Below are 22501 nucleotides of genomic sequence, written 5' to 3'. Positions count from 1 at the left end.
ACAAAACGCATCGCAAGGCAGTCAGCTCACTACACTCTCATTGGGGAAGCATTGTACAGAAGGAGCGCAACAGGAGTCCTCATGAAGTGCATTCTTTCGGCTACTGGGAAGCAACTACTAGATGAGATCCACGCCGGGCAATGCGGGATACATGCTGCATCCAGGACTCTAGTTGGGAAGGTCTTCAGGTCTGGTTTCTACTGGCCAATAGCAAAGAGTGATGCAGCCGAGCTAGTCCAGAGGTGTGAAGCTTGCCAATACTTATCAAAGCAGCAGCATTTACCAGCACAGCAACTGCAGACCATACCCATAACATGGCCATTTGCGTGCTGAGGACTGGACATGATTGGACCCTTCAAGAAAGCTCAGGGAGTATACACTCATGTGCTGGTTGCCATTGACAAATTCACTAAATGGATAGAGTACAAACCCATCGCTTCTCTGACTTCAGCTAAGGCAGTGGAATTCATACAAGATATAATATTCAGGTTCGGAATACCGAATAGCATTATAACTGACATGGGATCCAATTTCACTAGCTTGGAATTCTTTGATTTCTGCGAACAAAGAAGCATCCAGATCAAATATACATCAGTAGCACACCCAAGAGCCAACGGTCAGGTAGAAAGGGCTAATGGAATGATATTGGAAGCACTCAGGAAGAAAGTCTTCGACAAGAATGAAAAGTTCGCAGGGAAGTGGATCAGAGAGTTGCAGTATGTGGTTTGGAGCTTAAGAACTCAACCTAGCCGAGCTTTATATGGAAATACTCCCTTCTTCATGGTCAATGGTTCGGAGGCAGTACTACCTGCTGATATCAGGTTTGGGGCACCAAGGCTGATCTTTGAAAACATAGCTGAGGCAGAAGCTACTAGACTGGAGGATATTGATATACTGGAGGAAGAACGATTAAATACAGTTCTGGAGGCGCTATCATGATAAGGCCATACGACATCGATCCTTCGCAGTGGGAGACTTGGTCCTTCATTGAATTCTAACGGGGCAAGGATGACACAAATTATCGCCACTATGGGAAGGGCCATTCATGGTAGCAGAAGTCACTCGTCTAGGGTCATATCGACTTACTCAAATGGATGGCACGAAAACAAGGAATTCATGGAATGTAGAGCATCTTAGGAAGTTTTACCCCTAGCCAGATTTCAAAGGTTATTAGGGGCAGCATTGTATTCTGTAACCGGAAAATACATCATCAATAAAAAGACTCCATTCTCAAAGGCACTCGAACTATTTATTATCAATCCGCATACTTACTCGACTCAAGGTGATCACTATACCCTACTAACGGAGCAATCACCTTAAGTCAGCAGTGACTTAAGACGGTGCAACATGCTCACGCTTACTTAACTGAGGGTGACCACTATACCCTACTAATGGAGCAATTGACTTAAGTCGGCAGTGACTTAAGACGGTGCAACATGCTCACGCTTACTTAACTTAGGGTGACCACTATACCCTACTAACGAAGCAATCGATTTAAGACGGCAATGACTTAAGACGGTGCAACATGCTCATGCTTACTTAACTTAGGGTGACCACTATACCCTACTAACGGAGCAATCGGCTTAAGTCAGTAGTGACTTAAGGTGATGCAACATGCTCACATCTACTCAACCTAGTATAAACATACTTACAATCACTCATCTTAGGGCGATCTCTATGCCTCACAAAAATAGGAAGAAATTTTGAAACTAGCATACTGCATTTACTTCTGCAATCGTAACACCTGTTGAATTCAAACAACAGACAAACAAAAATAGCATTCAGTACCAGGAACACGTTCTAACATAGCATTCGGGCACATTGATCACATACACATATGGTTCATGAATGTATTCAGTATTTCTACTTGGCAATGCTTTTCTCAGGAGCAACCGATGAAGAAGGGCGACTTGAGGAGTCAGGAGCAGCTTTGACATCGGCAACTATATCATCAGGAACGATCACGCCCGGTCTCCTCATCAAGATCCGCCCCGCGTGAAGGGCTTTATCCATAGCTCTGTCGCGTTGAGCCTTCAGAATGGTGGAATTGTCTTCGGTAACCTTGGTAGCCAGTCGAGCAGCTTCTAGCTCCTGGACGACTGATCTTTTGGAGGCACGCAGATCCTTGATGACGGAGTCTTTGCTCGACACCAATTGCCTAAGACGAAGGACCTCATCCTGGGACACTTGCAGCTCGTGACGGTGGTGCTCCAAATCTGCCATGGTAAAACGATGGCTCCTCTCCAAGATAGTCAAAGAATTGTTGGCGTCATGATACAGCCTGTTAAGATTATCGTGAGAAGCCGCAGGTACACGTTTTTCCTCCTACAGACAGGAATCAGCTCTCAAACACTCAGTAAGCAGTAAAAATACAATAGAGAAAGTCAAGTAAGCTTACTTCATTAGCCACCCTTTCAGAGTCAAGCTGAGCATTGAGAGAGAAATTCAATGAATTGGCATCATCTAAGGAAGCAGAAACTCGGGCCAGGTCAATCTGACCTTGAGATTACTTCTCCTCGAGTTCAGAGTACCGCTGGGCCATATCTAACAAAAAACAGTTGAAAAAGGATACTCAGTGAAAAACAGACCAATCAAGTAGTCAAGGAAGAAACAAAGACACTAACCAGCATTTGTCATCTTCAAAACAGATATCTACATCTGAAGCAACATCGGATTCCAATGCGTCAGAGACAGAGCTCCTTCTGGGACGGAGGCACCTTGTGATCTCAATTGACCAGCCATCCCGTCGACCAAAGCCTGATATTGAAAACAAATGAGTACAAAGACAGTAATTTGCCTAGAGTATAGCCAGAACAGGAAAAGCCAAATTACCTGAAGATTAGAGAAGAATAAAGGAAATCCCAAATCACGAGAAGCCAGGTGGTGGCTCGACGAAGGAATATCAACCGGGACAATCTGAAGAACATCAGCAGGGATCCACTCAGCACCACCAGCAGGCATCAGAACTCTAGCATCCGGTGCGCCGACCTCTAAGGCGACTTCCTCATTTGAAACATGTGTTGTTACCATGCCATCAGAATGTGGAGGAGAAGGCCCAACGTGGACATCCATGGAGGTATGAGAAGGGGAGCCCGCTTGGACACCCTCGGGGGTTGGGTTGCAGCCCGCACTGCCCATCGGAGCCGAATCACCACCGGCAACACCCTCGGGGGCTAGGTCGCAGCTCGCGCTACCCACCCGAGCCGGATCATTATCGGCAATACCCTCGAGGGCTGGGCAACCGCTGGCACCATCCTTGAGGACTGGGTTCTCCGCAATAGCCACCTCTAAGGCTGAAGGACTCTCAGTCACCTCCATGGGAATTGAGCAACCTTGACCAACCTCTTGACTCCGAAGACCGCCTTCCAAGGTCGACGAGGCACGAGACGCTGCTCGGGATAACTCTAATCCCACCTCTGGAATGTCAGAACAAACGTACATCATATCACCATCAGCTGGTTCGGACAACATATCTTTAGGAACGACATCTTCGAGAGCCTGATCAAAATTTGCTATGGATAATTCTTGCAGACCAACAAGAGCAGACAAAGCTGGAGAAGGAATATCGCTACTCCCCCCACTGACTCTGTAACACCGACTGTTCTTCTGAATTAAGGGGACTTCCTATTCTTCTTACTCGTCCTCGTCAACAAAACGGACAATAAACGACACAAGGTCACAACCATTGGGTTCAGCTCTGGTAGGGTCACACCCATTAGGATTAGCTCTGGCAGGGTCACAGCCACTGGGATCAGCTCTGGTAAGGTCACACCCATTGGGTTCTGCATAAGCAGGACCACGCCCATTGGGATCAACATCAGCAGGGCCACACCCATTGGGATCAACATCAGCAGGGCCACACCCATTGGGATCAGCTCCAGTAAAGAGTACCACCGGTACTTCTTCAGCAGCAGGGGCAGAAGGGCCAGCATCCTGGTCCAAACATGACACTCGCCGAAGCCGTCTCTTTTTCTTTTTCTTCCCCTCGGCAGGTGCAGTTGGATGACTAGCCTGGCAGAGGCGTTTCGGGCGAGTACCATCAAGCTTTTTAGTGTTCACGGTTTTTCAGGCTCTAGGATAGTCGCAACAGCCATTGTTTCAACAGGGACCGAGTCAGATGAATCCTCAGCCAACATGTCCAGCATAGCACTTATCTCTGCATCACCTAGACTCATAGGCATCTCAAAGTGAACTTGCTTGTCATCGTTGGGAAGATCACCAAGTGAAGCAACCAGAACCTCAACTTCTTCGAGAGAGGGTCACACTCTAAGACCCAAACCACTGTCGCCAGCAGGAGGATTGGACACAAAATCGAAAAAGGACTTAGAAGGAGGCAGATTCCAAGCAGAATATGCAACAGGAGCACCATTATTTGATACTTTACCTCTAAGGATCATTTCCAGTCAGCTCACCAAATCCACAGCAGGAATCCTCTTGTTGGTAACCCGGGTTGAGTCAGTGACACCACTATACAAATAAGTCGGGTAAGCTCTGTCCTTCAGTGGCTGAATATTCTTAAAAACAAAGTCTGCAACCACAGCTTCAGCAGTCAGAATTCTCTCCTTCAACAAACAAATCTCAGCAAGCAGAACCTTGGCTTCTGTTATCTCCAAGTCTGTGGGGGACTCAATCCAACTTGGAGCACGAACATCTGGTTGTCTCCCTAACCGAGGGGGAAGGGACTTGCCATGGTTTTCCACAATGAACCACTCTAAGCGCCATCCTTTAATGCTATCCTTGAGTGGGATGTTAAGGTATTCCGTTTTCCTCCCACGGCGCATCTCCAGACTCGCACCACCCACGAGCTGATGCTGCCCCCAGCCATCCTAGGACGACGATGATACAAGTACTTCCACAAACCGAAGTGAGTGAGAACTCCATGGTAGGCTTCACATAGGTGAACAAAGACAGAAATTTGCAGAATAGAGTTGGGATTCAGGCGAGTCAGATTCAGATGGTAAAAGTCAAGGAGACCGCGAAAGAAGGGAGAAATGGGAAGAGCAAGGCCGCAGATAAGAAAAGGGATGTAAAGAACGGACTCGTGGGTATCCTCTGTCGGGACAGTAACCCCACGACAAATCCGCCAAGAGCAAAGCTCCTTCGAAGGAAGAACTCCGACAGAGACAAGATGGAGAAGATCTGACTCAGAAACAACAGACATATGATTACCTGCGAAAGGCAATTGACTGTTGGGATCGATGGGAGGAATAACCGCAGCAGCAGAATTCTGACTCTTCCGCTTAGGCGCCATCACAATCTCGTCGGTGGACTGAGCGAAAGTGAAATCAAAGGAAAACAGAGGAGGTTCAGAGGCAAAAAGCGAGGGTAGGGCTTAGTGTCGGATATCGTAATTAAGGGTACCCCCAACACTCCTAAACATGGTTGGTGACCACCATCAACACAAGCTGTAGAGACTGATGGGCACGATTCATGTCAAGGCTTCGTCTACTCAAGGGACACGATCTCGCCTCGCCCAAGCCCAGCCTCGGGCGGGAACAGTAGTCCCAGACGAATTCATGCCTCGCCCGAGGGCCTCCTCAAGCAACGGGCGCACCCTTGACTCGCCCGAAGCCCATCTCGGGCAGGCTTCGTTGTGAAGCCACCTTGGCCAAATCGCCTCACCAACCGACCGTATCGCAGGCGCATTCAATGCGAGGATCGCCTAACACCTTATCCTGACACACGTGCCTCAGTCGGCAAGGTCGAAGTGACCGCAGTCACTTCGCCCTTCCACTGACCGACCTGACAGGAAAACTGCGCCGCCCGCCCCGCTCCGACTGTTGTGCCACCCACCAGGGTGAGGCTGACAACAGCCAAGTCCAGCCTCATGCACAACAGGAAGCTCCGCCTCCCTCGACCTTAGGCCTCGGCCTCGGGAGGAGGTCTCTGCCTCGCCTAACCCCAGGGCTCGGCCTCAACCTCGGCCTCGGAAGGTGGTCTCCGCCTCGCCCGACCCCAAGGCTCGGCCTCAACCTCGGCCTCGGAAGGTGGTCTTCGCCTCGCCCGACCCTAGGGCTCGGCCTCAACCTCGGCCTCGGAAGGTGGTCTCCGCCTCGCCCGACCCCAGGGCTTGGCCTCAACCTCGGCCTCGAGAGGAATCGTGTCCTCGCCCGACCCCGGCCTCGGCCTCAGGAGAAGTCTCCGCCTTGCCCGACCTTGGGCTCGGACCGATCGCGCCACGGGGATACATCATTACCCTACCCCTAGCTAGCTCAGGCTACGGGGGAACAAGACTGGCGTCCCGTCTGGCTCGCCCCGGTAAACAAGTAATGATGGCTCCCCGCGTGCGTCCATGACGACGGTGGTTCTCAGTCCCCTACGGAAGCAAGGAGACATCAGCAAGCTCCCAGCAGCACCGACAGCTGTGCTTCTACAGGGCTTAGGCGCTCCTCCGACGACCACGTTACCGCGTACACAGGGCTCTAGCACCTCTCCGACAGCCACGTTGGCATGTACACAGGGCTCAGGCACCTCTCTACCAGACACGTTAGCACCTAGCTATGCCCTCCCATTGTACACCTGGACCCTCTCCTTGCATCTATAAAAGGAAGGTCCAGGGCCTTCATGCGAGAGGGTCGCGCGGGAGAACAGGCTGACGAACATGCTCACTCTCTCTCTCTCTCTCGCGAACGCTTGTAACCCCTACTGCAAGCACACCCCCCTAGCGTGGGGCAACACGAGCCACGTTTTTCCCCCTTGTGTTCCGTCTTGCACCAACCCATCTGAGCTGGGACACGCAGCGACAAATTTACTCGTCGGTCTAGGGACCCCCCGGGGTCGAAACGCCGACAGTTGTCGCGCCAGGTAGGGGCCTGCTGCGTGTTGACGAACAACTTCCCGTTGATTTCCATATGGGTAGTCTCCAGCAACCTCTTCAGCTCGGGACGCTGCTCCGCTTCGGGAGTCTCGAGTTCATGTCCCTCGACGGCGGCTACGACATGGTACTCCTCCCCCTGCAGCGCGACAACGACCACGACGGCCGTCAGCTCGCCAGGCGACGGCGGACACGATGACGTCTTCCCCCCGTGGCGGAAGAGCAACATCCGGGTTTGTCCCACCGTCTTCCTCGCCGCAGGAGGAGGTGGGGCAACCGTGTCCAGGCAGGAGGCGGCGTCTCGTTGGCTGTCGAGCGAGTCGACGACACCGGCACCCCAGCGGGGGACATGTCGGGCGTTGTCCTCGCGCCTGAGACAACGACGAGTGTCGTTTCCCCGCAACATTCCAACCCCAAGCGGACAGATGACGCCAGCACACTCGCGAAAGACTTGCTGAGCGTTAGCCTCGTACCTGAAATAACGGTGCAGTCCGTCCCTGACGTGACTTCGTCACCGTCCATCGATCGAGAGGTACCGTCCGTTTTCCACCCTGTGCCTTTTAGATTTAGCTTCGATCCACCAAGCGACCCTGCTTCGGTGAGCGCTTTTGTAAAGGCATATCCTAACCTTCCGGGGTACCATATGTGGTCATCCTGGGACCGACCGACGACCGTCTCAACCTACGGGCCCCGGGTTCCGAGGAAGAGGACGGTCCCGACTCCGGTTGGGATTTCTCCAGGCTCGGTAATCCCAGTGCCATGCAAGACTTCATGACCGCATGTGACTACTGCCTCTCCGATTGCTCTGATGATGGCCACAGCCTTGATGACGAAGGTTGTGACCCAAGTTGCGAATGTTTCCACGTCGATCTGGGGGGTCGCGACAAAGGCAACCACCTTGGTATGCCGGAGGATGGCGATCCCCCTGGGCCTACTTCTCGTGTTGACATCCCGCGGGAGCTAGCTGTGGTCCCAGCCCCTGCGGGGGGGTCAGGGCACACAGCTCGAGCAAATCCGCGAGATGCAGGCCAAGCTCGACAAGGAAGTAGGGCAACTTGTCCAGCTCCGGCAAAACATCGAGCAGGAGTGGGCAGGCCGAGCACTCGCCGGAGAAGCGCGTCATCAGGCCCGGGACGTCCAGCGCCGTATCGCTGACGATGCCAGGGCAAGGCTGCCCCTGGCCTCCAGCGGGGTCGGCCAGAATCTGGCTGCAACGGCGATACTACTCCGAGCGATGCCGGAGCCATCCACCACCGAGGGGCGGCGTATCCAGGGAGAACTCAAGAATCTCCTAGAGGATGCCGCGGTCCGACAGACCGAAAGCTCTGCCTCCCGAAGGCAAGGGTGCCCCCTGGAGCATCACGCAACAACTTCCCGACTCATGCGGGAGGCCTCGGTCCACATCGGGCGCACGCGGGACGCGACGCCTGCAGCCCCGGGTCGCCTCGGCAATGAGCACCACCGCCGCGACCGTCGAGCCTGCCTCGATGAGAAGGTGCGCCGAGGCTACCACCCTAGGCGTGGGGGACGCTACGATAGTGAGGAGGATCGGAGCCCCTCGACCGAACCACCAGGTCCGCAAGCCTTCAGCCGGGCCATACGACGGGCGCCGTTCCCGACCCGGTTCCGAGCCCCGACTACCATCATCAAGTACTCGGGGGAACAAGGCCGGAGCTGTGGCTTGCGGACTACCGGCTGGCCTGCCAGCTGGGTGGAACGGATGATGACAACCTCATCATCTGCAACCTCCCCCTGTTCCTCTCCGACGCCGCCCGGGCCTGGCTGGAGCATCTGCCTCCTGCGCAGATCTCCAACTGGGACGACCTGGTCAAGGCCTTCGCTGGAAACTTCTAGGGCACGTACATGCGCCTTGGGAACTCCTGGGATCTCCAAAGCTGCCGCCAGCAGCCAGGGGAATCCCTGCGAGAGTACATCCGGCGGTTTTCGAAGCAACGCACCGAGCTGTCCAACATCACCGACTCGGATGTCATCGGGGCGTTCCTCGCCGGCACCACTTGCCGCGACCTGGTGAGCAAACTGGGCCGCAAGACTCCCACCAAGGCGAGCGAGTTGATGGACATCGCCACCAAGTTTGCCTGTGGTCAGGAGGCGGTCGAAGCCATCTTCCGGAAGGACAAGCAGCCTCAGGGACGCCAGCAGGAAGACGTCCCTGAGGCGTCTGCCCAGCGTGGCGCGAAGAAAAAGGCGACAAAGAAGTCGCAAGCGAAGCGCGACGCCGCCGACGCAGATCTTGTCATTGCCGCCGAGCACAGGAACCCTCGGAAGCCTCCCGGAGGGGCCAACCTGTTCGACAAGATGCTCAAGGATTCGTGCCCCTATCACCAGGGTCTCGTCAAGCACACCCTTGAGGAACGCGTCATGCTTCAGTGCTACTTCCATAAGGTCGGGCCTCCGACGGAAGGTGGCAAAGGCCAAGACAACGACAAGAAGGAGGGCGACAAGGCAGAGGAGTTCCCCGAGGTCCACAACTGTTTCATGATCTACGGTGGGCAAGTGGCGAACGCCTCGGCTCGGCACCGCAAGCAGGAGCGCCGGGAGGTCTGCTCGGTAAAGGTGGCGGCACCAGTCTACCTAGACTGGTCCGACAAGCCAATCACCTTCAACCAAGGCGACCACCCCGACTGCGTGTCGAGCCCAGGAAAGTACCCGCTCGTCGTCGACCCCATCGTCGGCAACACCAGGCTCACCAAGGTCCTCATGAACGGAGGCAGCAGCCTCAACATCATTTACGCCGAGACCCTCGGGCTCTTGGAGATCGATCTGTCCACAATCCGGGCCGGTGCGGCGCCCTTTCACGGGATCATCCCCGGGAAGCGTTCCTGCCCCTTGGACAACTCGATCTGCCCGTCTGCTTCGGGACTCCCTCCAACTTCCGAAAGGAAACCCTCACGTTCAAGGTGGTCGGGTTCCGAGGAACCTACCACACGGTGCTGGGGAGACCGTGCTACGCCAAGTTCATGGCCGTCCCCAACTACACCTACCTCAAGCTCAAGATGTCGTGCCCCAATGGGGTTATCACCGTCGGATCCACGTAGACATGCGTACGAATGCGACGTGGAGTGCGTGGAGTACGCTGAGGCCCTCGCCGAGTCCGAGGCCCTCATCGCCGACCTGGAGTGCCTCTCCAAGGAGGTGCCCGATGCGAAGCACCACGCCGGCAACTTCGAGCCGACTGAGGCAGTTAAGTCCGTCCCTCTCGACCCCAGCAACGATGCCTGCAAGCAAGTCTGGATCGGCTCCGAGCTCGACCCCAAATAGGAAGCAGTGCTCGTCGACTTTCTCCCTGCAAACGCTGAAGTTTTTACGTGGAGTCCCTCGGACATGCCGGGCATACCGAGGGATGTCACCGAGCACTCGCTGGATATCCGAGCTGGGGCCCGACCCGTGAAGCAGCACCTGCGCCGCTTTGACGAAGAGAAGCGCAGGGCCATAGGCGAGGAGATCCACAAGCTGATGGCCGCAAGGTTCATCAAAGAGGTATTCCATCCTGAATGGTTAGCCAACCCTGTGCTTGTAAAAAGAAAGGTGGGAAGTGGAGGATGTGTGTAGACTACACTGTCTAAATGAGGCATGTCCGAAGGTTCCCTACCCTCTGCCTTGCATCGACCAAATTGTGGATTCCACTGCTGGGTGCGGAACCCTGTCATTCCTCGACGCGTATTCAGGTTATCACCAAATCAAGATGAAAGAGTCCGACCAGCTTGCGACTTCTTTCATCACACCTTTTGGCATGTACTGCTATACTACTATGCCATTTGGCTTGAGGAATGCAGGTGCGACATATCAAAGGTGCATGAACCACGTGTTCGGAGAGCACATCGGCCGAACGGTCGAGGCTTACGTCGATGACATCGTTGTCAAGACGAGGAAAGCCTCCGACCGCCTCTCTGACCTTGAAACGACATTCAAGTGTCTGAGAGCGAAGGGCGTGAAGCTCAATCCCGAGAAGTGTGTCTTCGGAGTCCCCCGAGGCATGCTCCTAGGGTTCATCATCTCCGAGCGGGGCATCGAGGCCAACCCGGAGAAAATCGCGGCCATCACCAACATGGGGCCTATCAAAGATTTGAAAGGAGTACAAAGGGTCATGGGATGCCTTGCGGCTCTGAGCCGCTTCATCTCGCGCCTCGGCAAAAAAGGCCTACCCTTGTACCGCCTCTTAAGGAAGACCGAGCGCTTCACTTGGACCCCCGAGGCCGAGGAAGCCCTCGTAAACTTAAAGGCGCTCCTTACAAACGCGCCCATCTTGGTGCCCCCCGCTGCAGAAGAAGCCCTCTTGATCTACGTAGCCGCAACCACTCAGGTGGTCAGCGCCGCGATCGTAGACGAGAGACGAGAAGAAGGGCATACACTGCTCGTCCAGAGGTCGGTCTACTTCATCAGTGAAGTGCTATCCGAGACCAAGATCCGCTACCCGCAAGTTCAGAAGCTACTGTACGCAGTAATTCTGACACGGCAAAAGTTGTGACACTACTTCGACTCTCATCCGGTGACTGTGGTGTCATCCTTCCCCCTGGGGGAGATCATCCAGTGCCGAGAGGCCTCGGGTAGGATAGCAAAGTGGGCAGTGGAGCTCATGGGCGAGACAATCTCGTTCACTCCTCGGAAGGCCATCAAGTCCCAAGTCTTGGCGGACTTCGTGGCTGAATGGGTCGACACCCAATTGCCAACAACTCCGATCCAACCGGAACTCTGGACCATGTACTTCGATGGGTCGCTGATGAAAATAGGAGCAGGTGCTGGCCTTCTCTTCATCTCACCCCTTGGGAAACATCTCCGCTACGTGCTGCGCCTCCATTTCCCGGCGTCAAACAACGTGGCCGAGTACGAGGCTCTGGTTAATGGGTTGCGCATCGCCATCGAGCTAGGGGTTCGGCGCCTCGACGCTCGTGGTGACTCGCAGCTTGTCATTGACCAAGTCATGAAGAACTCCCACTGCCGCGACCGGAAGATGGAGGCCTACTGCGACGAAGTTCGGTGCCTGGAAGACAAGTTCTACGGGCTTGAGCTCAACCATATCGCTCGATGGTACAACGAGACTGTGGATGAGTTGGCTAAAATAGCCTCGGGGCGGACAACTAGGGATGTTCCTAAAACATCCGAATTGTATCACAAATCTAATATTTTAGCATAGATATACATATAATTTAAAGCTAATTTTTGGCAATGTTATGAAGAATATTATGAAGTATTTAAATAAATTTTTGTATATTTTTTTATGTACATTATTTTCTCCCTACAACAAAAAGGTGAAAAACATCCGAATCCGTATTCGGATAGACATCCGAATTTTATATCAATTATTTAAAAATATCTAGAATGAATTTAATGTTTATTTTTTGTGAAGATTAATAATCTCAATGCTAAAAACAAGAATATAAATCTACATAGCAAATTCTATATGTTATTTGTTCACAATCGAAGAAAGAATACCAAAAAATTGAAATCCGAATAAATATCCGGATCCATCCCTACGGACAACGGTTCCCCCGGACATCTTCTCCAGAGACGTACATCAACCCTCCGTCAAGATCGATGACACGCCTGAGCCCGAGGTATCCTCAGCCACCGAGGGTGAGGCCCTGCGCGTCGAGGGAGAGCGGAATGGGGTCACGCCTAAACCAAACTGGCAGGCCCGTACCTAGAATATCTCCTCCGAGGAGAGCTACCCCTCGACAAGGCCGAAGCTCGGCGACTGGCGCGGCGTACCAAGTTGTTCGTCTTACTGGGTGATAAAAAGGAGCTCTACCACCGCAGCCCCTCAGGCATTCTCCAACGATGCATATCCGTCGCCGAAGGACAGGAGCTATTGCAAGAAATACATTCGGGGGCTTGCGGTCACCATGCAGCACCTCGAGCCCTCATTGGGAACGCCTTCCGACAAGGCTTCTACTGGCCAACCGCGGTGGCCGACGCCACTAGGATTTTACGCTCTTGCCAAGGGTGTCAATTCTACGCAAGACAGACGCACTTGCCCGCTCAGACCCTGCAGACAATACCCATCACCTGGTCGTTTGATGTGTGGGGTCTGGACCTCGTCGGTCCCTTGCATAAGGCACCCGGGGGCTTCTCGCACCTGCTGGTCGCCATCAACAAATTCTCCAAGTGGATCGAGGTCCGACCCCTAACCAGCATTAGGTCCGAGCAGGCGGTGGCGTTCTTCACGAACATCATCCATCGCTTTGGGGTCCCAAACTCCATCATCACCGACAATGGCACGCAGTTCACTGGGAAGAAGTTCCTGGACTTCTGCGAGGACCACCACATCCGTGTGGACTGGGCCGTCGTAGCTCACCCCATGACGAATGGGCAGGTGGAGCGTGCCAACGGTATGATTTTGCAGGGACTTAAACCGAGGATCTACAACAACCTCAACAAGTTTGGCAAGCGATGGATGAAAGAGCTACCCTCGGTGGTCTGGAGTCTGAGGACGACACCGAGCCGAGCCATGGGTTTCTCGCCGTTCTTTCTAGTCTATGGGGCCGAGGCTATCTTGCTCACAGACTTAGAATACGGTTCCCCGAGGACAAAGGCGTACGACGACCGAAGCAACCAGACCAGCCGAGAAGACTCACTGGACCAGCTCGAAGAGGCTCGGGATGTGGCCTTACTACACTCGGCGTGGTATCAGCAGTCTCTGCGACGCTACCACGCCCGAGGGGTTCGGCCCTGAGGCTTCCAGGTGGGAGACTTGGTACTTCGGCTGCGGTAGGACGCCTGAGGGCACCACAAGCTTACTCCTCCCTAGGAAGGGCCATTTATTATCGCCAAGATTTTGAAGCTCGGAACATACAAGCTGGCCAACGATTAAGGCAAGGTCTACAACAACGCTGGGAACATCCAACATCTACGTCGCTTCTACCCTTAAGATGTTTCGAGTCGTTCATATACCTCATTCTCTTTACATACACAAATAGAGTCTAACCGTCAAGAAAGGGTCGGCCTTGCCTCGGCGAAGCCGACCCTCCCTCGGGGGCTAGAAGGGGGGAACCCCCTCTGCGTCAAAATTTTCCTCGGAAAAAGTCTTTCTGCCAGAACGTCTTTCGCGCTTTTCGACTGCTTCGATAGCGGGATCCTGAAAAGGACGAGAGTACACGTAAGCGGCACGGTCGACCGAGCCGAGGGACTCCTACGCCTCCGGGATACGGATACCTCACTCATCACCTTCCGCGATAAGTAACTCACGCTTGGATAAGCGATTCTGCTACCGAACAAGTCCTAACGCTCAAAAACTTTTCTGCCAGAACGATTTTCGTGCCGTCTCGACTATATCGATAACAGAATCCTGCGAACGAGTAAGAGTGCACGTAAGCGGCAAGGCCAACGGAGTCGAGGGACTCCTACGCCTATGGGATACGGATACCTCACTCATCACCTTCCGCGAAAAGTAACTCTCGCTCGGATAAGCGATTCCGCTACCGACGAACAAGTCCTGATACTCGAAACAAGAGGAAAGAAAATGCAGCTTTATAACACGACAATAAGATGTTTGGGCCTCGGCGGCTGCGAAAAACATACGCATACTACAGACAAACTGTTCCTGTAGGTTCAGACATCGACAGAGGAAGCAGCAGCACCCTCGACGTCGTTTCCACCTTCGGCGGAACCTGGCCCGGCCTCGGACGACGACACGGGCGGAAGGATCTCCACCTCCAAGGAGGACGCCAGCACCGCGCTGGGGCCATCGCAGCCAGGGTCTCCTCCAGGGTCCCGACCCGAGCAGACACCTCGGTTGGTCGCTCCGTAGCCACAGCCAGCTGTCCCTATAGATGGCCAAAAAGCACGAGGCCCGTGAGCCCAGCACGAAGCCCGCTTTTTGGGCCCGGTCCGAACCCGGCACGGTAGAATAAGCGGGCGGGCTTGGACAGGAAACTAGGCACGGCGGGCTAGCCCAGCACGGCCCGTTTACCTCTAAGCCCATTAAGCCCGGTTTTTTTACACTAAAACGTGCTTACCGACCCGTTTAGCCCGCTTTTCGGCCCGTTTTTTTCGTGCTAAACGGGCCGGCCCGGCCCGTTTAGGCCCGTTGTGGGCCGGGCTTGGATAGAAAATTAAGCCCGCTGGCTCAGCAAGCCCGGCCCGGTTTTTGGCCGGGCTTCACCGGGCCCGGGCCGGGCCGGGCGGCCCGTTTGGCCATCTCTAGCTGTCCCCCAAGGACCTCAGCCCGGCTCACGGCCTCGGCAGCATGACTCCGGGTTGGTCCCGCTCGCGGATGACCTGGCCAAGCCCCAGCCGCCGCTGCTGCACCTCCTCGGCCCGGGAAGCCACCTGCTCCTGGGCCGACGAAGCCTCTTCTCGAGCCGACTCTGCCTCTGTCCACGCCGACACCGCTGCCTCCAGCTCTAGCTCATCGCAGAGCGGCCGAAGGTTCTAAAACTGAGCAAGAGAGGCCTTGAGTGGCAAGGCCGACCGAGCCGAGGGACTCCTACGCCTCCGGGATACGGATACCTCACTCGTCACCTTCCGCGCAAGGCAACTCACACTCGGTTAAGCGGTTCAACTAGCCGACAGACGAGTCCTAGTGCTCGAAATGAGGAAGAAACACGATATTACGCTCAAATACCCAGATGTTCAGGCCTCGATAGCCACAATGAACAAACACCCATACTCAGGGTGCCATTACAAACGGAACTCCGGTTCCACTCCCACGGGTGTGAACTACCTCCACACCAGAGGGCCTGCGGGACAACAAACTCCAGGTGGCTCGCCGCCGACCACTGCACCAGCGCGGCAACGACCTCCGTCTCGGGCGGCTAAACAGCAGCAGCGATGACCTTAGGGCAGACGCTACTGTGGAAAGGCCCTCGCCCACGTCCCCGTACGAGGGGTGAGGACAAGCCGTCAAAGCCGAAGGGCTGGAGGTCTGACCGCAGGTGGCGCCGACGGTCTCGTCGGCGGAGAAACCTTCTCCGGCTGCCACCACCTCAGCACCGACGACAATGGCCACCTGCCCACCAACACCGCACCAGCGAGCGGCGGCCGCCCCAAAGCGCACCGGCAGGTCCTCACTCCCGTTCTCGCCACGAGAACGAGAACGGGGTCATCCCAGAACACGAGTACCGCCCTCGCGGCGTGCGACGTGTTGTGCAGCCGACGGCGCAGGGAGGACCTGGACATAGCCGGCCCGCGCGCGGCATGACCGTCGCCCGGGTGGAGGTCGGATAGTTGCACCCTGTCCAGGAAGCAACAGTTCGCCTTCCCCCGCATGGCTAGAGGACGCCTCTTCCGCAGAGCTGGAGGATGCCTTTCTCCCCCGAGCGCCGGAGGAAGAAGAGGGTCGCCAGCCCACGCGAAGGTAGGCCCCAACTCGCCCCGCCCTCCTTCCCAGCACAGATGATGAAGATCCTTGAAGCTGAGGGCGGGGCAGAGGCCGCAGCCCGGCTTGCTTCTCCCCACCATTGAACTGGTGGTCATCATCCTGGATGACCATTGGTGGGGGTATACAGCCGGGCTGCATGATGAAAATCCTTGAAGCCGAGCGATGGCTGAAAGGCGCCAACCCCCGCAAGGTCATGCTCCTCCAACAGCAGCAAGATGAAGGCAACGCGGGCGCTCCCCATTCGGGGGCTCGGAAGGTGGAAGGGCGCGATGCATGAGGGGAATGCGAAGGCATGGCTACTGCCCGGGGGATCGATCCCTTTTTAAAGGCGGCTCTCCCCACTCGCGTCCTCAAGCGTCGCGGGCAAAGTCTTCACCGACGTGCTCCAGGGTCCTCCCCCTACGACACGAGGGTTGGGTCCCACACGTCATGCAAGCTGACCCGTAACCGCTGCACGCGGAGCATGTAACCGCCCCGCGGTTACAAGCACTCCTCCATCCTCGCCGAAACCAGCGGTCGAAAGGGCGGACCGCTATGCAGGTGGCGTGCAACCGCAACGCGGGGCCGCACCCCTTCGGCTTCATCGCATCTAGCATGGAGGCCCAGGCCCACACGTCATGTAACCGGCGCGCCGGTTACTACGTGCAAGAAACTGCACCGCCACTTGCGCCAATGCCGCGCCTTCTCGACTGCGGAACCAGTGCCGCGACTTGAGGCAACCTTGCGCATGGCCCAACAGTGCCAATCGAGCACATCGATCACGGGTCAGTCAACCGCGGGAAGAGGCACGACGGTTGATATGGCCAAAAGTGGACCAGCAGTAATGGCGGCAGCAGACGAGCGGAAGCAGTGGTCAAATCGCTTGCTGGCTCGCGTCCCCTCCTAAAGCAGCAGGGGAGCCCTCTCCCACGACGTGAAGACGACGCGCCCGTGTTCTGTTCCTCGAACGGCTCGCGCACGCGGCCGCCCCATGAACCGCCCGTCCCGTCGCATTAACTCCTCGGCAGAGCAAGCGAAGCCTTTGGCAGGCGAAGCGGGCGTCGTTTCACCTCCGCCATGATGACCGCGTCAAAAAAGGTGTGCCACGCCATTTAAATTCATATCCTTTTCCTCTTCCCCTTTCTCTCTCTTGCTACAGGGACCGAGAAAGGGGATATTTCGAAAGGGATCCTTCTCCGCGAAGGAAGCGGGCCCCGAGCCCTCCTACTGATCAGGGGTTCGAAGGCTGGCCCCTCAGAAGGGTTCGACAGCCGCCCCAGAGCACTCGGGCTTCAAGCTCATTACTGATCAGGGGTTCGAAGGCTGGCCCCTCGGAAGGGTTCGACAGCCGCCCTAGAGCACTCGGGCTCCGCGCCCACTACTGATTAGGGGTTCGAAGGCTGGCCCCTCAGAAGGGTTCGACAGCCGCCTCAGAGCATGCAGAGCGAGGGATGACTCTGGGTACGCCCGTTACATGGCCGAGGCTCGGGCTACGCTCCCGAGGTATCCTAGGACATTTCTGAGACCAGCAGGAGCAATTTTGTAACGGAATCCCACCAGAGGGAGGCATCGAGCCCTCGGACCCTATCGAACGGGTCCGAGTCCGGCAAATCACCTGCAGGTACTTTTGGAGCGCGCCTCTGGGCCACTAGCCGACCCTTATCGAACGAGGCACGGGCGTCCACTCGGATCACCCGTTAGCAACTCACTGGAGACACCATGTTCGGCGCCCTCCGAGGGCAACATGGCGCTTTCCCCCCTTCCTCCTTGCGGAAAGGCGACGAAGGGGCGTATAATAAAAGTCGAGACAGTCCTTGATCATCCTCTCGCTCCGTGCAGAGGCTCGGGGGCTGCTCTCACAAACCCAGCTACGGCCAAACCGTTGACAGCGTCAACAAACCAGCCTAAAAACTCGGAACCTGACCATGCACCCGGGCTACGATCAGGTCGCATGAGGGAACAACCAGGCCGGCCAAGGCATCACGAAAGGCATTAAGACCTCAGAGGAGTCAAACCACTCCTCCGAGGCCTCGGGGGCTACACCCGGCGGGTGCGCTCGCGCGCACCCACCGGAACAAAGTGTAACCGAGAAAGGCCGGTCCCCTCGCAAAAAAGTGCGGCAAAGCCTCCAAGCGAGTACCAACACTCCCTTTGAGGCTTGGGGGCTACTGTCGGGTACCATAATTAGGGGTACCCCCAACATTCCTAAACACGACTGGTGACCACCATCAGCACAAGCTGCAGAGACTGATGGGCACGATTCAGGTCAAGGCTTCGTCTACTCAAGGGACGCGATCTCGCCTCGCTCGAGCCCAACCTCGGGTGGGAACAGTAGTCCCAGACGAATTCACGCCTCGCCCGAGGGCCTCCTCATGCAACGGGCGCACCCTTGACTCACCCGAAGCCCAGCTCGGGCAGGCTTCGGTGAAGCCACCTTGGCCAAATCGCCTCACCAACCGACAGTATCGCAGGCGCATTCAATGCGAGGATCGCCTGACACCTTATCCTGACACATGAGCCTCAGTCGGCAAGGTCAAAGTGACCGCAGTCACTTTGCCCTTCCACTGACCAACCTGACAGGAAAACTGCGATGCCCGCCCCGCTCCGACTGCTGTGCCACCCACAAGGGTGAGGCTGACAACAGCCAAGTTCAGCCTCATGCGCAACAGGAAGCTCCGCCTCGCCCGACCTTAGGCCTCGGCCTCGGGAGGAGGTCTCCGCCTCGCCCGACCCCAGGGCTCGGCCTCAACCTCGGCCTTGGAAGGTGGTCTCTGCCTCGCCCGACCCTAGGGCTCAGCCTCAACCTCGGCCTCGAAAGGTGGTCTCCGCCTCGCCCGACCCCATGGCTCGGCCTCAACCTCGGCCTCGGAAGGTGGTCTCCACCTCGCCCGACCCTAGGGCTCAGCCTCAACCTCGGCCTCGGGAGGAATCGCGTCCTCGCCCGACCCCGGCCACGGCCTCAGGAGAAGTCTCCGCCTCGCCCGACCTTGGGCTCAGACCGACCGCGCCACGGGGATACATCATTACCCTACCCCTAGCTAGCTCAGGCTACGGGGGAACAAGACTGGCGTCCCGTCTGGCTCGCCCCGGTAAACAAGTAATGATGGCTCCCCGCGTGCGTCCATGACGATGGTGGTTCTCAGCCCCCTACGGAAGCAAGGAGACGTCAACAAGCTCCCAGCAGCACCGACAGTTGTGCTTCTACAGGGCTCAAGCGCTCCTCCGATGGCCACGTTACCGCGTACACAGGGCTCTAGCACCTCTCCGACAGCCACGTTGGCATGTACACAGGGCTCAGGCACCTCTCTGCCAGACACATTAGCACCTAGCTACGCCCCCCATTATACACCTGGACCCTCTCCTTGCATCTATAAAAGGAAGGTCCAGGGCCTTCATGCGAGAGGGTCGCGCGGGAGAACAGGCTGACGAACAGGCTCTCTCTCTCTCGCGCGCGAACGCTTGTAACCCCTACTGCAAGCACACCCCCGTGGCGCGGGGCAACATGAGCCGTGTTTTCCCCCTTGTGTTCCGTCTCGCGCCAACCCATCTGGGCTGGGACGCGCAGCGACAAATTTACTCGTCGGTCCAGGGACCCCCCCCCCCCCCCCCCCCCCCGGGGTCGAAACGCCGACAGTCGGCGCGCCAGGTAGGGGCCTGTTGCGTGTTGACGAACAACTTCCCGTTGAGTTCCAGATGGGTAGTCTCCAGCAACCTCTTCAGCCCGGGACGCTGCTCCGCTTCGGGAGTCTCGAGTTCATGTCCCTCGACGGCGGCTACGACATGGTACTCCTCCCCCCGCAAACTCAGTCGTCCTCTCTCTATGTAAATGCAGGCGGAATTAAAATACGACACAACAATTACAAGTCGTTACTCGAGCGTTATCTCTGAGAACAACGGTTGCATTGGGCACAAATACAAGCTGTCAATCGACTATAAAGGAACGATGGAAAGGCAAGAAATGGGCACAGAACAAGTTGAAGTTTTCTTCATTATATAAAAAGGGGAAGTCCTTCCACAAACTTAAAAACCGACTCATTATGAGACAGTCTTCTTCCCACTTTTCGATACATTACATTGCTACATTACATTACACTACGCTATACTACTAACTACTACTACATTATTCCACTAATACTACTTCTACTACTATTTATCTATACTAACATCTAAGCTAGTGGCGCTTAGCCACTGGCCTTGGTGCTGCCACTGTCGGCCTTGCCGCCGCCGCCATCACCATCGTCGTCGCCTCCGTCGTCGCCATCGCCCTCGTCGTCATCGTCACCGCCGCTCCCCTCCTCGGACAAGTCAGAGGAGTTCTCCTCGTCCGAGGAGACCTCTGACTCATCCGAGCCCTCGAGCCCGGAGCGCTCGACGGACCGAATGTATGTCCACACCTCAGCGGCGATCCCCTGGGAATCGTCCGAGTCATCGGACGACGCCGGGGAGAGGCGTGGACTAGTGACCCCTCGGACTCGGAGGAGAACTCCTCCTTCGAATACTCGGAATCACTGAAGTCCTCCGAGGGAGGAGTCGGCTCGCGCTTCCGCTTGTCACCGGAATGGTGAGACGAGCTTCCCCCTTTCTTGCTCTTGCCCATGGTGTAGTAGAAGGGAAGAGAAAAGAAGAGAGTAAGCAACAAGCGGCAGAGAGATGTGTGAAGACGCCAGTGCAACAAGCGCTCTATTTATAGAGGAAGAAGGCAACCGCTCATCTCCTACCACGGTCACTGAACAGTCACAAATATTCAATAAGCAATTCAAATCGTTTGGAAACAAGTCAGGTGGCTGACGCCGTTTCATGTAACACGACACCCATTGGGACTTAAGTCAAATGGTTGGAGGGTATGATTACACCCGCGGTCACGTCAAGTTACTACTCAGGGGCAGTTTGCTAAATGCTCAGCGCACCAAGCCATCCCTTGCCCACACCCATTGGGGGGGACGTCCAGGAATTTTCAATAGATTTTCCCAAGCAGTCACATCCACACAGTATACGCAATGCAATCAAGACAGAAGAAAGATATCGATGGAGATCAGAGGAAAGCCAAAAATAGCTGATGAAGTACAAGTCTAATCAACAGGAGCATTGAAGCACAAAACGAAATGAAGACTAGCCAAGGGCCATCTACCAGATGTCAAATCTGTCGCAGATCAAATAAATTCCAAACCTAACAAGACATGGATAGACCGCATTGTTGATCTCAAAGGCAAAACCGTATGCTAATCTCTAAAGCATAAGGCTGATGATATAATGCTGAATTCTAAGGCATCCGACAAAGATAAAAGGCTGATTTCTAAAAAAACATGAGATGAAGACCTTTGAGTGGATTATTTTCAGTAATCCACTCAAAGCTCGGGGGCTACACCCAATGAATCATCAACCCCAAAAGACAGAATGCTGATCTCTAAAGCATGAACTAATGATAAAAATGCTGATTTCTAAAGCCTGAGATGAAGACAAGACAATCCTGATTTCTAAAGCACGAGATGAAGATGAAAATGATTTCTAAAAAAGCTTGAGATGAAGACCTTCGAGCGGATTATTTTCAGTAATCCACTCGAACCTCGGGGGCTACACCCATTGGGTGCACCTTCGGTGCACCCAATAAATCCTGAACCCCATAGAGCAGAAAGTTGATCTCCAAGGCATAAGCACGAGACAAAGCATTGGCCTCTGAAGAATAAAGCGAAGACCGATGAATAAAGATAGTAGAGGATAATAGAAGATCGGTTTCACCAAGTTACTCAGAGTTCAGAAGTAACAACTCGATAGGCCCATTTTTCAAGGTATTCGTTATCAAATTCAAAAACAACAAGCTGGACCTAGAATCTTTGGGCCGATTATTTCAAAATAAACTCAAAGATTGGGGGCTTGTGGGGACAGATATCCCCCGGGTCCACTAGAAGGTTAGAAGACCTCGCGAAAGGCTCTGGGTCTGATGTTTCGCAAGGCCATCCCTTCGTGGGCCTGGGGAGGAGCGCTTGGCGAAGTGGATCAACACAAGATCGGATCAACTCGAGCCCAGACGGCCCAACAGATTTGAGCAACATCCACAGCAGTAACCCGACTTTCCCGCACTGCGTCCTCAGGCGTCGGAACTGAATGGCAATAAGTTGGCAGAGTTATAGGAAGATAGGCTCAGTCGGTTCACTATTACTTAGGCATACGTTGTTATCATATCCTCATGTAACGCCACACGATCGAGTATATAAGGCCTAGGGGGCATCCTCTCAAAAACATCTCACTCCTTAGCCGTCTACTCAATTCTCTAGCATCTCCCATACTAGAGAACTCCCTTGTAACCCACCACACAAAAGATCCACACCAGGACGTAGGGTATTACGCATCTCAAAGGGCCCGAATCTATACAA

This window comes from Zea mays, chromosome 2, assembly GCF_902167145.1.
Source record: "Zea mays cultivar B73 chromosome 2, Zm-B73-REFERENCE-NAM-5.0, whole genome shotgun sequence".
Classification (NCBI taxonomy): Eukaryota; Viridiplantae; Streptophyta; class Magnoliopsida; order Poales; family Poaceae; genus Zea; species Zea mays.
The sequence above is the reverse complement of the archived record's forward strand: the minus strand, read 5'-3'. Positions refer to the sequence as shown.